Here is a 14383-nt window from a genome sequence, read left to right as displayed (position 1 = left end):
CTGACGTCACAGTTCCCTTTAAGCGGCTCCACCAATAAAACGTCTCCTTCTCCGTGCCGCTCGCGCGCCGGTTTGATGAGATCCCGCGCAGGCGCAGAGCCCCCAGGAGGAGGAGGAGGAGAGGGTGCGCGCGCGCATGCATGGGGGGGCGCGTGCGCGCGCGCGCGCAGGCGGAGGTTGGCGCCGCTGCCGCAGTAAACGGTGCCTGTGAGCCTGAAAACTGTCGTTCGCCGCCGAGGAGGCGGGGTGGGGGCGGGGTCAAACCGCCCCTGCTGCTGGTGTATGTCACGCCTGAGGGCTCGGTAGTTATCAAAGGCAGCAGGCCCGAGCCTAGTCTCAGGGATCACACACCTGTGCCAACTGTCAAAACGACCCTGTGTGGAGCAAGCGCTCCTTGGTGTATGAAAAAACCACCCAGCTACACGCTAAGAAAAACTACTCATTTACCCCGTGGGAAACGAGCTCACTAATATTTGTGGAAACCCATTTGCCCATGGAAACACGTTTAGCTTTCGTATGCAACTGAACCACCCCAACTCGTGTATGCTTAATGCAAAACAGCTATGTGCAAAACTCATTTGAATGTGCATAAACACCTGTTGGTGCATGAACACTCATTGGACAACGAATTGTTGCATGTGCGAAAACTCAAAACAGTCACAAGCAGGTGCCTAGGAGCACAGTTGTGTTGGTGTCCCTAGGCCTAAGTGAATCAAAGTTCTTCCATGCTGTGAACTTTAACCAGCCTAAGATGCTAATAAACAGCAAGCAAAATGTGTAACTGTCAGCTTTCTTAGCTTGCAGCTGTAGGACAGCTTAAAACAGCAAAAACCGGCAGTGAGAAGGGGGAGGAAAGTCTGCATGTGTCTGTGCTGTGAAGGCCATAGATAAATATGCGAATGAGAACAGTTCTAACAAGCTACATTATAGTGTTAAGTGTAACTGTTGCAAGGGGGAGGGAAAAAGGGGGAAAAACAAGGGGGGTATAAATGCTGGGACCCCGCCTGCGTGCGGGTGTGCAGGATTTGAGCATGCTTTTTCTCCCTGGCACCTTATTTGAGCTCAAATAAACTTGGTTTGCTTCTCCACCCTGGTGTGTTAATTAGTGCGACGCACACCGGGCAACGAACCCCGCTGTTACTCCTCCTCGGGCCCTTTGGGCTGGCAACAGTTGCACACACGGCTTTCCCAAGTGACCATTTCTCAGGTGTATATATTAGCCCAGGGGTCGGCAACCTTTCAGAAGTGGTGTGCCGAGTCTTCATTTATTCACTCTAACTGAAGGTTTTGTGTGCCAGTAATACATTTTAACGTTTTTAGAAGGGCTCTTTCTATAAGTCTATAATATATAACTAAACTATTGTTGTATGTAAAGTAAATAAGGTTTTTAAAATGTTTAAGAAGCTTCATTTAAAATTACATTAAAATGCAGAGCCCCCCGAACCGGTGGCCAGGACCCAGGCAGTGTGAGTGCCACTGAGAATCAGCATGCGTGCCATAAGTTGCCTACCCCTATATTAGCGTATGCACAGAGTGCTCAGCCATTTGATGGCATCATCAGTCAGGTGGAGAGCCGGTAGCCTGCCATTGAAATAAGTCAGTGGGCACTCGTCAAGGATATGTGACATAGTCTGAAATTGACCACAGCTGCATCACAGGCCATCGCACCATCATTGATTGGGTGGGGAGTTTGGCCAGGGCAATAGCTGTGATAGACAAATTGTATTCAAGTGAAAGTTAACAGAAATTACAAAGAACTAACCATGGTGTCTCATTAGCATTGTGTGACTGAAACCCAAAGGCTGTGCCTATTATCCATAAAAAAGACGGTTACTCACCATTGTAACTGTTGTTCTTCGAGATGTGTTGCTCCTATCCATTCCATGTAGGTGTGCGCGCCGCGCGTGCACGGCTCTTCGGAACATTTTTAGCCTAGCAACACCGGCGGGCCGGCTGGGCGCCCCCTGGAGTGGCGCCGCTATAGCGCTAGTTATATACCCCAGCCGGCCCGTCCGCTCCTCAGTTCCTTCTTGCCGGCTACTCCGACAGTGGGGAAGGAGGGCGGGTCTGGAATGGATAGGAGCAACACATCTCGAAGAACAACAGTTACAACGGTGAGTAACCGTCTTTTCTTCTTCGAGTGATTGCTCCTATGCATTCCATGTAGGTGACTCCCAAGCCTTACCTAGGCGGTGGGGTCGGAGTGAGACGTGGCAGAGTGCAAGACTGCGGAGCCGAAGGTTGCATCGTCTCTGGATTGCTGCACCAACGCGTAGTGGGAGGCGAAGGTGTGGACAGAAGACCAGGTGGCCGCTCTACAGATGTCCTGAATGGGGACATGGGCCAGGAAGGCGGCAGACGAGGCGTGCGCTCTCGTAGAGTGAGCGGTAAGACGGTTAGCTGGCACCCCAGCCAGCTCGTAGCAAGTTCTGATGCATGTGGTGACCCATGAGGAAATCCTCTGAGAGGAGACCGGCTTGCCTTTCATACGTTCTGCAACTGCTATGAACAGTTGTGGCGAACGCCGGAAGTATTTTGTTCGATGTATGTAGAAAGCAAGCGCCCTGCGGACATCCAGGGTGTGTAGCTGTTGATCCCGACTCGAGACATGAGGCTTCGGGAAAAAAACGGGAAGGAAAATGTCCTGATTTACATGGAAGGCTGACACCACCTTAGGGAGGAAGGCCGGGTGAGGCCGAAGCTGGACCTTGTCCGCATGAAAGATGGTGTACGGAGGACCGGCCGTCAGGGCCTGGAGCTCAGAAACTCGCCTCGCCGAGGTTATGGTGACGAGAAAGGCTGTTTTCCACGACAGGTGGAGTAGTGAACACGTAGCCAAGGGCTCAAAGGGGGTTCCCATGAGCCTGCCCAAGACCAGATTCAGGTCCCAGGGCAGAGTCGGAGGCCGCACTGGTGGGAACAAACGCTCAAGACCCTTGAGGAAGCGGGAAACCGTAGGATCGGAGAAGATGGATCGGTGACCGACGGGTGGCCTGAAGGCAGATATCGCCGCCAGGTGCACCTTCAACGATGAGACCACAAGACCCTGCTCTTTAAGTGACCAGAGGTAGTCCAGGATCGTTGGGATAGGTACGACGAATGGATTCAGATCTCTCTGGTCGCACCATATGGTGAATCGCTTCCATTTAGAGAGGTAGGTCGAGCGAGTGGAGGGCTTTCTGCTCTCCAGCAGGACCCGCTGGACTGCCGCCGAACAGGCCCGCTCAGCGTGGGTCAACCACTCAGGCACCAGGCTGTCAGATGGAGGGACTGCAGGTCCGGGTGGCGGAGCCTGCCGAAGTCCTGCGTTATCAGGTCCGGCCATAAGGGCAGAGGGATGGGATCTCGTACCGATAGCTCGAGCAGCAGAGTGTACCAGTGCTGTCTCGGCCAGGCCGGAGCGACGAGTATGAGGCGGGCTCTGTCCCTCCGAAGCTTGAGAAGCACCCGATGTACGAGCGGGAACGGAGGGAAGGCATACAGCAGGTGACCCGTCCAGGGGTAGAGGAATGCGTCTGACAGGGAGCCCGGGGCACGACCCTGGAACGAGCAGAACTCGTGGCACTTCCTGTTCTCTCTGGAGGCGAACAGGTCTATCCGGGGAAACCCCCACCTCCGGAAAATCGTGTGTACCACATCTGGGCGGAGGGACCACTCGTGGGACAGGAACGACCTGCTGAGATGGTCGGCCAGCGTGTTCTGCACCCCTGGAAGATAGGACGCCACCAGGTGAATGGAGTGGGCTATGCAGAAGTCCCACAGTAGCATCGCCTCCGTGCACAGCGGGGAAGATCGGGCTCCACCCTGCTTGTTGACATAAAACATCGCCGTTGTGTTGTCCGTCAACACCGCGATACAACGCCCTTGGAGACTGAGGCAAAAGGCTTGACAGGCGAGGCGAATCGCCCGGAGCTCTCTGACATTGATATGGAGGGAGAGCTCTCGGGGCGACCAGAGGCCTTGGGTGTGCAGGTCGGCTAGGTGCACCCCCCACCCCAGCTCTGACGCATCCGTGGTCAGAGTGGCGGATGGTTGAGGAGGGCGGAAAGAGACTCCGGCACACACGACTGCTGGGTCCAGCCACCAAGTGAGCGAAGCAATGGCTGGCTTCGTGGGCGTGACCACCATATCGATGGAGTCGCGGTGGGGCCGGTACACTGACGCGAGCCAAATTTGAAACGGGCGAAGGTGCAACCTCGCGTACTGAGTGACGAACGTACACGAAGCCATGTGGCCTAGAAGGCGGAGGCAGGAACGCACTGTTGTCCGTGGGAAAGCTTGTAGGTCTCGAACTAGAGAGACCAGAGACTGATGCCGAGGTTGGGGCAGGCAGGCCCTGGCCACATTGGAATCCAGGACCGCACCGATGAACTCCACTCTTTGCGAAGGGGTCAGCATCGACTTCTCGGCATTTATCATAAGCCCTAGACGCTGAAACAGGGCTAGGACCGTGGCCATGTGGGACGCCACCAGTTGGCGGGATGGTCCTCGGACCAGCCAGTCGTCGAGATAGGGGTAGACATGTATCCGACGACGGCGGATGGCCGCGGCCACCACTGCCATGCACTTGGTGAATACCCTCGGCGCTGTAGAGAGGCCGAAGGGCAGCACTGTGAATTGGTAGTGCGTATTGTTGACAACGAAACGCAGGTAGCGCCGATGAGGAGGGTAAATGGCGACATGAAAATACGCGTCCTTCATGTCGAGGGCGGCAAACCAGTCTCCCGGATCCAGGGAGGGAATGATAGTCCCCAGGGTTACCATGCGAAACTTGAGCTTGACAAGGTATTTGTTGAGCTCTCGGAGGTCGAGTATGGGTCGTAGGCCTCCCTTCGCCTTGGGGATTAAGAAATATCGGGAATAAAATCCCCTGCCTCGCAGATCGCTTGGCACCTCCTCTATAGCACCCAAGCTCAGCAGAGACTCGACCTCTTGTAGGAGGACTTGCTTGTGAGAGGGGTCCCTGAAGAGGGACGGGGTGGGTGAGAGGGTGGGGGCGAAACAAACTGAAGATGGTAACCAGACTCTACCGTGTGTAGCACCCAGTTGTCCGATGTAATTTGGGACCACGCCGGGAGGAAATGGGAAAGACGATTGAAAAATAACGGGGAAGGATCCAGAGGAGAGACTGATGGGCCGTCCTCGGGCGTCCCATCAAAACGCCTGCTTCGGCCCTTGGGGGGCCTTGGAAGGCGCCTGGGACTGGGTACGCCGATTGCCCGATGGTCTACGGCGGTTCAGTCTGCCCCTGCGTGTATTATCAGGCCGTGACCTGGACTGATTGAACGGGCGAAAGGGCTGCTGCCTGAAGGGCCTCCTCTGTGTCGCAGGCGTATGCATGCCCAGTGTACGGATGGCAATGCGCCCATCCTTAAGGGTCTGTATCCTGGAGTCCGTTTTCTCCGAGAATAAGCCCTTGGTATCGAAGGGCAAGTCCTGCAAAGTATACTGAACCTCTGGCGGCAAGGTGGACGATTGCAGCCAGGAGATCCGTCTCATTGTCACTCCCGATGCCAAGGTCCTGGCTCCGGAGTCTGCAGAGTCCAGTGAGCCCTGAATAGAGGACCTGGTAGCTTTCTTGCCCTCCTCCAGCAAAGCTGAGAACTCCTGCCTGGAGGATGATGGAACCAACTCCGTAAATTTAGAGAGGGCCACGAAATTATCGTAGGCATAGCGGGCCAGGAGAACCAACTGATTGGCTATGCGTAATTGGAGGCCGCCAGCCGAATACACCTTCCGGCCCAACAGGTCCATCCTGCGCGCGTCTTTGGACTTAGGTGCAGGCGCAGGTTGCCCATTTCGTTCCCGGTCATTCACCGACTGTACCACTAGGGAGTCCGGGGCCGGGTGGGTGTACAGGTACTCGTACCCAGTCGGGGGTACCGAGTACTTCCGCTCCACTCCGCGGGCAGTGGGAGGGATGGACGCAGGGGACTGCCAGAGCGTGGTGGCATTTCTCTGGATCGTCCGAACAAAAGGCAGGGCCACTCGCATGGGGGCCTCTGTTCCGACCACATTAGTGATCGGGTCCTCGTCCTCGATGACCTCCGCTACCGGGAGGTTAACAGCTTGTGCCACCCGACGAAGGAGGTCCTGATGGGCACGTAAGTCAATCGACGGGGGATCGGATGACGAGGATCCCGCCACCGCCTCGTTGGGCGAGGAAGACGAGGACTGGGCCTGACCAATAGGAAGAGGCTGAGGTTCGTCCATGGGGTGCGAGGCCACCGTCTCCACGGGATGTTCCGTCTGCACCGGCGGCGGTGGAACCTCAACCGGAGGCGATGGAGGGGGGCTGCTGACGGTGGCTTCCGGCACCCCATGTTCAGAAGGCCCCTGTCGCGGGAGGAAGGGGGCGCCCTGAGCCTCGTGACCAGCCCAGGTGGTCCAGAAACCCCATTGCTGAGGACCCAGGTCTTGTCCTTGTGGGTCCGCGCGGTAATCTGCACCGCTGCCGTCGTGTGAAGCGACCGACGGTTGGCGGGAAGGCCACGAGGGGGCAGAGGCGCTCACAGACTGCGCCGTCGATGCCACCAGTCTGTCCGTGGACGGTGCCGGGTACCGGTGCCGAATGTCTCGGTGCTGGGAGCGCGAGCGGGACCTTCGACCGCGAGAGTAGCGGGAGGTCGACCGCGATCTCGACCGTCGTCGACGGGAGCGGCTTCGAGAACGGCGTCGGGAGCGGTGCCGGGATCCGGACCTTCCTCGGTGCCGACGGTCCGGAGAGCGGGACCGGGACCTGGAACGCCTCCGGGAGTACGACCGGTACCGCGATGAGGAGCGGTACCGGGACTGCGACCGGCGCCGAGAAGGAGAGCGGTACCGGGATGGAGACCGGTGCCGTGACCTTGAACGGCGGGAAGGTGCCCGTCTCCGGGATCGGGACCGGGAGCGGGACCTGGATCGCCTTCTATCCCGTTCGTCAGGGGTGGCAGGTCGTACCATGGCCGGTTTGCCCACTGACGGAACAGCCCGCACCGGCGGTGCCGGGGGCCGGAGGCTCGGTGCCTCTGTTAGCTCTATGAGCTCCCTCGCCATCGAGAACATCTCGGGCGTGGACGGGAGAGGCAGCTCGACCGCGGTTTGCACCGGGGAGCGCGGGGGTACCGGTCTCGACGGCCCAGCCGGTGCCGGAGTCAACGGTACTGCGCACGGTCCGTGCGCTGTCGAAGTCGGTGCCGAAGGCGCCGCTACTGGCTGCTGCACCAGTGTTCTCGATGTAGCAGCCTCCACAGTCTTGGGCTTCGGCTTCCGTTTCCCAGATGGTGACTGGGAACGGTGCCGGGGCTTCGGTGCCGGCTGCTTCTTAAGAGTCTTGGTACCGGACCGGCCGGGGACCGCTGGAGCGCTCCGCACCGAGGACGACGGCGGAGCCGGAGGAGTCAGCACCGCACGGGTAAGCGCCGACTCCATGAGGAGCTGCCGTAATCTAATGTCCCGCTCCTTTTTCGTTCGCGGCTTGAACGACCTGCAAATGAGGCACTTGTCTGGTCGATGGCCCTCACCGAGACAACAAAGACAGGCTTCGTGAGGGTCCCCAACGGGGCATGTGCCGCTGGCAAGCCGCACAGGGCTTGAATCCCGGTGTCTTGGGCATACGCCCGCACCGGACGGGAAAAGAGGGGCTAAGCCCCCCTAATTCCCCCTAATCTATCTAATAACTACTCAACTAACTAATTTTAACAACTAACTATATACAATAAACACAAAACTAGAACCAAGGTGAGCTAGGTAAGTGGAGGACGACAAGCACTCCACAGTTCCAACTGGCCGTCACGGGCGGGAAGAAGGAACTGAGGAGCGGACGGGCCGGCTGGGGTATATAACTAGCGCTATAGCGGCGCCACTCCAGGGGGCGCCCAGCCGGCCCGCCGGTGTTGCTAGGCTAAAAATGTTCCGAAGAGCCGTGCACGCGCGACGCGCACACCTACATGGAATGCATAGGAGCAATCACTCGAAGAAGAATGGGGCAGATTGTTGCCACTCTCCACTTCAATAGGCCTTTGGAGAATATAGATGTTATTATTCAGTGCAGCTTGGCTGCTTGGATCTAGATGGGATATTATGTTTCAGCATCCATTGCCTTTGGGAGCTGTCTTCCAGGGCCACCCGGGCGGGGGAGAGGGGGAGGAAGTGGGGCAATTTGCCCCAGGCCCCGCAGGGGCCCCCATGAGAGTTTTTTTGGGGCTCCAGGAGCGGGGTCCTTCACTCGCTCCAGGGGCCCCGGAAAACTCTTTGTAGGGCCCGGGCCCAGGCCCCCAGAGCTTCTTCCTCTCCGGGTCTTCAGCGGCTGGGGGGCGGAAGGACCCCCCGCCGCCGAATTACCGCCGAAGCAGGACCCGCCGCCGAAGTGCCTGGTCTTCGGCAGTAATTCGGCGGCGGGGGGCTCCCACCGCAGGTCTTCAGGGCACTTCGGCGGCGGGTCCCAGAGTGGAAGGATTACCCGAATTACCGCCGAAGCGGGGACCCCCCACCGCCGAAGACCCCAGGCCCCCTGAATCCTCTGGGCGGCCCTGCTGTCTTCTCTGTACTGAAGGTGAGGTAGGTTACTGGCCAATTTGTAGAACTCTTTGGGCCACCTTTGCTCAATAACTATTATCATTTTTGTGAAACAGGAGGAGTGGGGCATAGAAGGCAAAATGACCATCAGATGAAACAAAGGGTGCATAGCTCTATCTGCACAGTTCCCATGAATGTCTGTTGATGCTCCATGCACTGAAGGTTGCAGGGCCAGGTCATTTATTTGTAGTAAAGATGACAAACAAACTAGCAGCCAAGGAGAAGAGCTAAATAAACCGCAAACTCTATTTTCTTGCCTAGAGGTTGTCTCTTTGGGTCCCAGTTGAGGCAGATAAGTGGGAGGACAGCGTACGTTGAAGCTTGCACTGTTGTTGCTTATGCTGAACCTGTTCTGTGGATAAACAGAGGGATTTTTTCTCCAATATTGTCAGGGCATCATCTTTTATTAATGAACTGCAAAAAAACCAACGCAAAGCAAAGAGACAAAATAAATGCTGATTGCATGTATAGATTCATAGATTCTAAGGCCAAAAGGGAACATTGTGATCATCTAGTTTGACCTGTATTGCACAGACTATAGGACTTCCCCAAAATAATTCCTAGAGCATAAAACATTAATCTCAGCAAAGAGAAAGCTCTGCCAACAAAAATTACGAAGGGGCTGCAATAATTGACTTTTGAGTAAACTAAATATGGGATTTTAGCCAAATGATAACTATGGGGTAGAATATGATAACAGCTGATATGTATCTGAAGGGTGTATAAAGCAAGGAAGAGGGGGAAATTGTTTAGGGTAATGAAGGTGCTCCATGGAGCTTTAATTAGGAATAATGGGATGAAACTGAGAAAATAATATTTAAGACAAATATCTGAAACATTTTGTAAATGTGAAATCTATTAGACATGTAGGAATGTAGTTGAAACCCTATTGCTATTTAAAACCACTGGTAACTGGACAGAGCATTGGAAACTATGATAGGGAACAGTCCTTCATTTTCCTTAATGGCTGGATCATGAGACTTTGTAAGTCTTTTATAATGTCTGTGATTCATTTAGTAATGGAAATTATTCTTTTTTCTTATTCTTTATTCAGCTGGGAACGGTTTATGCTTAGAAGCGAAGGGCAGTATTTCCCCAAGGATTTTATGAAAGTGTGGGAACAAAGGCCATCTACATATTAAGAGCTTGAAAAAATATTCTAAGTGAACGAGGGACACCTCCTAATTTTTTAATTAGTTTGATTTAGTATCTTATGTTAAAAAAACTCAACAACTTTCCTTATTAGCTTGTGTGACACAGAAACCCATTGGTATTTTGCTACCCTGTGTCAGCAACTCTTGTCGGGCCTGACAAAATCACTACACCTAACATTGTTATCATGATACACCCAAAAGCTGGCCTGGATTATTGGAAAACTAACTACTCACTGATCAGTAATATTCTTGTGAGATTTATGTACAGGGTGTGTACAAAGAGTGATAAGTATTTGCTTGAATTATGTTCTTAAAATGTGTTTGGCAAGCAAAGCATAAGCCCAGTCTGCCCTAGACAAAGGAAAGTGTATTTGCTTGTCTGACATTAGACGGAGACAATGAAAGTAAATTTACATATAAGATAAACAAAGATTTCAAGCTAACCAGCAGTGGAGAAGACATCATGGGGTCTCCACTCCAGCAGGAGAGAGATGCTTTGTCTGGGCATACTTTTCAAGGAATACATTTCAGAGGTTTGCTGGACTATTAAAAGAGTGGAAGAGAACCCCACAGTTGTCTATCATTTGAAGGATTCAAGGGATCAGAGCGCTTTAAATCACAGAATGGTTCTTCAACTAAGGGGGTAGAAATCTCTTGGAACTGAATATAGGTGAGAAACCTGCCTAGGCAAAGATTGTAGCTTGCTAAAATTAGGCTTTAGTTTTAGAAGTGTATTTTTACTTTTTTTTTTGGCTTGTAACCCTTTCCGTCTTTATTCCCTATGCCTGTTATCACTTAAAACTATGACTTTTTGTTTAATAAACTTGTTTTACTTTTACTACAAACTAATTCAATGCTGTGATTGAAATAAGAGTTTGTCAATTTGCAATGAAATTACAGGAGCAATGAAATTACTAACTTCTGTGAGTGCTGCTGGAGAGGGCTGGGCACTGCAGGGGTGCCTCTTGGGAACTTGTGAGTTTGGGTTCACTATTTGTTACCTGCAAAGCAAGGTTTGGACTGGTAGAGCCCTGAAGAGTTGGCTGGCAAGGCAGACAAGCTGGTGTGTCAGGGAGTTGTCACACAGTTTAGCAGTAGCAAAAACAATTGCTTGCTGAGGTTGCAAGGAAGAACAAAGTAATTCACAGTTCTGGGAACCCCAGCAGATTGTCACACTGGCAGAAATTTCTGGGGAAATTCAGGACTGGGAGTGTGTTGGAGTCTCTCTGTAAAAAGTAACTGGGCAGTGGAAGTCAGGGTGATGATACCTGCATGCTTGTAAGGCTGGCTGTTGGTGTCCAGGCTGTGAGCCAGAGCAGCATAGCAGTGAAGGCACCCAGAGTTGCAGGGCAGGGAGTGACACAGCCCCTTGCTGGTCTGGGTTAAACCCCAAAGCGTCACAACTTGGTGTGTCACTTTTCCACACATTATAATTACAATATTTACTATTACAGTGGATTTAGGTTTTTTCTCTTTTCTCTTCTTCACAATCTGAATTTGGTAGTAGCTGTGACTGAGTCAACTACTACCACCTAGTGGCTTACAATGAAATATGCACAGAATCTTTTCAACTTCAGGTTTCAGAATGGTTGCCGTGTCAGTCTGTATCAGCACAAACAATGAGGAGTACTTGTGGCACCTTATAGACTAATACATGTATTTGGGCATACACTTTTGTGGGCTAAAATCTGATGAAGTGGGTTTTAGCCCATGAAAACGTATGTTTTTTCAACTTCAGTCTATCATCTGTATGACACTGGAGGGTTATTGTTTTCTGTTCCCTGTAAAAAGCCACCAGTGTTAAAACTAACCAATATGAATTACAATTCTATTCTGTTTAGAAAAATACCATCGACCATGGGATGCTGTTCTGAGAAGGCCTGCTGAACAGAGATGAGGTCCACCTCTGAAAGAAGGGAAAGAATATCTTCAGATAGAGACTGGCTAACCTAGTGAGGTGGGTTTTAAAATAGGCTGGATGGGGAAGGAGACAAAAGCCCACGGATAAGTCCAGAACATGGAGATCTGGATGAAGGATCAGAATCTGGGGGGGACATAGGCAACCGCATCATGGACAAAAAGAGACAAGAGGGAATATGGAGGCTAAATCTAATGAACATCTTAGATGTTTGTATACTAATGCCAGCAGTCTGGGGAACAAACAGGAAGAACTGGATATACTAATGAATAATCACAATTATGATAAAACTGGCATCACAGAGATTTGGTGGGATAATTCACATGACTGGAATGCTGGTATAGAAGTATACAACTTCTTGAGGAAGAACAGGCAGTGGGGAAAGGAAGCAGTGTTTTCTAGCATATCAAGATATATACACTTGCACTGATGTCAAGATAGAAGTGGGAGGGAGACCAGTTGAAAGTCTCTGGATAAGGATCAGAGGGGTAGCCGTGTTAGTCTGCATGCGTCTGACGAAGTGGGTATTCACCCACGAAAGCTTATGCTCCAATACATCTGTTAGTCTATAAGGTGCCACAGGACTCTTTGTCGTTTTCTGGGTAAGGATAAAAGGGTTAAAAAACAAGGGTGATGTCATGGTACAGTTCTACTATCGACCGCCTAACCAGAAAGGTGGATGAAACTTTTTTTAAATAACTAACAAAATCATCCAAAGCACAGGACTTGGTGGTGATAGGGGACTTCAACTACCAGGAAATTAATACAGCAGAGCACAGATTATCCAGCAAGTTCTTGGAATCCATTGGAGACCACTTTTTATTACAGAAGATGGAGAAAGCGAGGTCTCCTAGCACTGTAAAAAAGCCACCCCCATGAGGGGAGTAGCTACCAGTGCTGGGATTGCGGTTCCCAGAGCTGGTGCACTGTCTACACTGCCACTTTAGAGCACTGAAACTTGCATCGCTCAGGGGTGTGTTTTTTCACACCCCTGAGTGAGAAAGTTTCAGCGCTGTAAAGTGGCAGTGTAGACAAGGCCTTAGACAAGTTAGATGTGTTCAAGTCGGCAGGGCCTCACAAAATACATCCTAGAATACATAAGGAACTTGCTGAAGAGATCTCTGAGCTCTTAGCTATTATCTTTGAGAACTTGTGGAGGACAGGAGAGATCCCAGAGGACTGGAAAAGGGGCAAATATAGTAGCTAGCTAGAAAAAGGGGAATAAGGACAACTCAAGGAATCATAGACCAGTCAGCTTAACTTTGGTACCTGGAAAGAATGAAGCAAATAATCAATCAAGTCTGTAAACACCTGGAAGAAAATAAGGTTATAAGTAACAGTTAACATGGATTTGTCAAGAACCAACCTAATATCCTTTGATAGGGTAACAAGCTTGTGGATGGGGGGAGCAGTAGATGTGCTATATCATGCCTTTATTAAGCAAACTATGGAAATGTAGCCTAGACCAACACATTGTAAAGTGGATCCAACTAGTTGGAAAACCATACTCAGAGAATAGTTATCAATGCTTCAGTCAAGATGGAAGGGCATATGGAGTAGGGTCCCTCAGGGATCTGTCCTGGGTCCAATTCTACTCAATATCTTCATAAATGATTTGGATAATGACATAGAGAGTACACTTATAAAGTTTGCAGATGACGCCAAGCTGGGAGGGGTTGCTGTGCTTTCAAGGACAGAATGAGAATTCAAATGATCTTGACAAACTGGAGAAATGGTCTGAAATAAAAAGGATGAAATTCAACAAGACAAATGCAAAGTACTAAACTTAGGAAGGAATAACCAATTGCACAAATACAAAATGGGAAATGACTGTCTAGGAAGAAGTACTGTAGAAAAGGATCTGGGGGTTACAGTGGATCACAAACTAAATATGAGTCAACAATATAACACTTGCAAAAAAAAAAGCAAACATCATTCTGGGTTGTATTAGCAGGAGTGTTGTACACTAGACATGAGAAGTAATTCTTCCACTCTACTCTGCACTGATAAGACCTCAAGTGGAGTACTGTGTCCATTTCTGGGCACCACAGTTTAGGAAAGATGTGGACAAATTGGAGATGGTCTACAGGAGAACAACAAAAATGAGTATAGGTCTAGAAAACGTGACCTACGAGGAAAGATTGAAAACATTCAGTTTGTTTAGTCTATAAAAGAGAAGACTGAGGGGGACATGATAACAGTCTTCAAGTAAGTACAAGATTGTTATAAAAAGGAGGGTGATAATGGGCTTAAATTGCAGCAAGGGAAATTTAGGTTAAACATTACGAAAAATTTCCTATTTGTGAGGGTAGGTGAGCACTAGAACAAATTACATAGGGAGGTTGTGGAATTTCTGTTGTTTAAGGTTTTTAAGAACATGTTAGACAAACATCTGTCAGGGATGGTCTAGATAATATTTAGTCCTATTTGAGTGCAGGAGTCTGGACTAGATGTCCTACTGTGGTCCCTTCCAGTCCTACATTTCTGTGATTCCGAGTGCCTTGAGCTACATACAGCTAAAATGTGAGCTATATTTGAAGAACCCTCATCTGCCCCTCCATAAACTCAATATGATGTAAAGAAAAGTGAGGGAATCATTTTTAGAAACATATTATGGCGATATAAGGTAAATACAATACATCCAGGCTTTTCTAGGTCTCAAGGGACACCCAAATCCTTGAGTTAGTTTCTCTTAACTAGGGGAACTGGTTCAGTAGCTTCTGTACTCTGGGGCTAGGGAATTGGAGCATAG

The sequence above is a fragment of the Mauremys mutica genome, chromosome 1 (genome assembly GCF_020497125.1).
Source record: "Mauremys mutica isolate MM-2020 ecotype Southern chromosome 1, ASM2049712v1, whole genome shotgun sequence".
In the NCBI taxonomy this organism is placed as follows: Eukaryota; Metazoa; Chordata; order Testudines; family Geoemydidae; genus Mauremys; species Mauremys mutica.
This window is presented reverse-complemented; position numbering follows the sequence as displayed.